Source organism: Crocuta crocuta, unplaced genomic scaffold (assembly GCF_008692635.1).
Source record: "Crocuta crocuta isolate KB4526 unplaced genomic scaffold, BGI_CrCroc_1.0 scaffold947, whole genome shotgun sequence".
NCBI classification, from domain to species: domain Eukaryota; kingdom Metazoa; phylum Chordata; class Mammalia; order Carnivora; family Hyaenidae; genus Crocuta; species Crocuta crocuta.
The window spans coordinates 521,772-525,541 of NW_027529617.1; positions in this window are offsets into that span (position 1 = coordinate 521,772).

A 3,770-nucleotide genomic window follows, 5' to 3' on the forward strand; every position below is an offset into this window, starting at 1 on the left:
TCACTCAAAGTGGGCAAACTGGTCAGGCACAGAAGAATGGGAAATAGACAAAGAGCAACATTACTTACACAAGGACTGTGCCAGGCTGATTAAAATATCTAGTATACATGACATGTGCATCTCCATTACAAATATGACTCCTTGATGGTTCTTACACAGATTTGTTCTATTGGTGGACTCTTAGAGATTTTCCTGTATTTTGGTATTATAAACAGTACTATAGTGAACACTCAGTTACATGCCTCTTTTTGCACTTATGTGTGTGTTTAGTCTTGGCTTAATGATGAATATCTATGAAAATTAAATGAGCGTTAGGCCTTTTCATGTTTAGTAATATGTCACATAGGAGAATGTGCATGCTCTCAAAGAATATGATTGGAGAGTGAAATCTAACATATATGGCTGATATAGATTGTTCTATAAGAGATGGCACAATTGTCAGATTGTGTTCTTGGGATTTTGAGAGTTCTGGGAGTGAGGAAAGTTTTATAGAAACTCTCTTAAATTCAAAAACTAAGGTAGACCTTTGCCTGGATATAGAATTTCATTAATCTCATAATGAAATTCTGCTCCAGTTAGCTGACTTCTGTAATTTTCCAAGTAGAATAATAAAAGTAATTTTCTAATAACCTAAGGAAGAAAATGCAACAAGCTGGTCTGTGAGTTAAATATGGAGTACCAGACTTGGATGGCTAGAGGTTGAATTTCCTTAGGCAGCGTTCACATCTCCAAATGCTTCCAAATAGTTTCTACATATAGAACCCTGATGAGTTTATCAAAATGTAGGAGAATATATTTTTTAATTTTTTAATGTTTATTCATTTTTGAGAGAAAGAGAGAGACACACACACATAGAGAAGGAGACACAGAATCTGAAGCAGGCTCCAGGCTCTGAGCTGTCAGCACAGAGCCCAATGAGGGGCTCGAGCTCATGAACAGTGAGATCATGACCTGAGCCAAAGTCAGATGCTTAACTGACTAAGCCACCCAGGTGCCCCAAAATGTAGGAAAATATTTTGATACCCCATAACATGTAAATGCTGTAACAAAAGTTATAGCATGGACTTTTCTTCTCTCTCTTTTGCACACGTTTGCTTGTGCTTTTGTACACACACACAGAGCTAAATTTAATCCTCGCATATTTATTTCTAGGTAGATACCATTAGTATTACATTTTCACTGAGGAGGCAACTGAGAGTTTAGAAAAAGTAAATGACTCCACTGGGAACTGCATAGCCATTGGCTCCAAATTTTAACTACTCTACTGCAATTTATTTTCATCGTGTTTAGAAAGTTTGCAGATCCCTTGATCAAGAAGAAAAAAAAGAATAACAAATTTTCCTTCTTCCATTTACATTCATACCATGTGGTGTGAGAGGTATTTTTGGATAAGTTTCTTTATTGCTACATAGTATTATAAATAGGGATATCCCAGATAATTTTACCTTAGTATTCTAGGGTAGAAAGTGATATATTTTATTAGCTAAAAGCAAGGTTTCTGGAGATAGGCTACCTAGATTTTTAATATGACCCTACCATTTATTATCTGTGTAACCTTGGGCAGGCTTTTTTCTTTATTTATAAAATCGAGATCATAGTACTTACCACATTTGTATGTATTAAGATAAAAGAAACTACCTGCATCAAAGTAAGTGCTCTAAATTGTTAGCTATTATCATGCTCACCTGACTGTGCACTTCTAGGTAGCAAATTTGCTTAGAATAGTGGTTGTAAAATGTCACTGTATCAGTATCCCCTTGGGATGGTGTTAAAGCACAGATTATTTGTTTCCACACCCAGGCTTACTGATTCAGTAAACCTTAGGCAGGCTTGAAAATTTGTATTTCTAACAAGTTCCCCATGATGTCGATACTGCTGGTCCAGAGACCACACTTTCAGAATCTGTGGCTTTGAGTGCAGTGTTAATAAAATCTAGATTTTAGTTTTAGCCTTAATGTTGGCCTCTTTTCTTTCTTTCTTTCTTTCTTTCTTTCTTTCTTTCTTTCTTTCTTTCTTTCTTCTCCTTCTTCTCCTTCTTCTCCTTCTCCTCCTCCTCCTCCTCCTCTTCTTCTTCTTCTTCTTCTGTTCTCAATCATCTGAAAACAAGATTCTTTGCTTAGAATTGTTGTGCTCGAATCGCGAGTCCCCAGAGACCTCCAAGGAGCCGACACCAATGCAAGTACGTAAGGGTCTTTATTACAAGCTCGAGCAGGGGCTCACCCGTCTACCAGCGCAGTGGCAGCAAGGTGAAGCCCCGAACAATAGCGAGCAGGGTTTTTATGGAGTAAGGGACGGGGGTGTTACAGTGCACACGTTGTACATATAACATCATCACATAAGCACCAATCATAATTGTACAACACCCATGGTAACAGTTTTGACCATCAGTATCTGTGAGGAGTCCGCTACTTTTGGTGGGACCCAATCATGACCTTTGAGAATCCTTTGAAAATGACCAATTATGAGGTGAGCTCAAAGGGCCTACGTGGGATTTAGGCAAGCGGTGAGTGATTGTTAGTTTGTGCAGAGTAACTATCTGCAGTTCCAGGGCCTGACTCAGACCACAGGAATGTTGATCCGAGGGTGGTCCGAGGGTGGCTTTAGCTGAAGCTTTTCCTGGAACTGGGGCTATGTGCAGCCCGAGGTTGCTCTTAATGGAGGACTTAATTTCAGGCTCCTCAATATCAGGGAAAATCAACATGTTAATCTTGACCATCTTTGGTTGGTCAGATTGTAAATGCTTTGAATTTATATTTTCTATTTTTTAACACTTTTATACTGAGGTCCTATTTTATAATCTTAAAGGATTTTTTAAGAACGTAACCTACTTAAGAGGTCTGTCAGTAATATCAATGCCAGGAGAAAACAGATAATGTTTTATTTACTTTTGCCAGTAAAACTTCATAGAATGTCACTCCGATTAGACTCCCTCACCCTGAAGCACTCATCTTGTATCTTTTTCTCATCTTGAAGTCAACTCTTCAACAGCTCATTGTAACACATACATAATTACAATATGGAGAATATCTCAAGTTGTAGGCTGTTATTTCAATGATTTATTGAATTCATTTTCTTACTCTCTTTATTTTGAAAAGATCTATTTGTTGTCCCTTTAAAAAATTCAGTCTTAAGTCTATTTTTAGGAAACCTTTTTTTTTTTAAATTGTGAGTACCCTGAGCTTATATCTAGCATGAAACAGTGGGCTACTAATAAAAATGATGAACCTGTTACATTTCAATAAATAGTTCTTTATAAACTAAATTATCAAGGTGGAGCTTAATTTTAATGTATAAAGCAGGTGGCATAGGCTTCTCTACTGCTAGCATTTGTTTCTCTAAACTATTCCTGGGAATTCATTAGGGAACATTTGCTAGGAANGCATATTTTATCAACTTCTTTTAAAATATATTAAAAAAATATAAATCTTTTAAATTCATCACTATGTATCAGGCACTGAACTAGGCATTTTATATGCATTGGTTTCTCACTTCATTCCCACAGCAGCTTTCAGCTGTAGATACTATTATTGTCTACCTTCTTATGTTGGGGAAATTGAGACCTAAATTCAAGTCTTATTTAATTCCAGAGGGTGTTTTAATGCTACCATCAATAACTTTCTTGTTAAGTGGAAGTAAGAGCCTGAAGATATTGTATGTTATATTGGAAAGAACATGGAATCAGACTGGGGTCCACACCCTGGCTTTGCCAATTACAATGTAGTAATGTGTCTCTGTATGAAAGTTATATAATCTACCTGAGTCTCCTGATC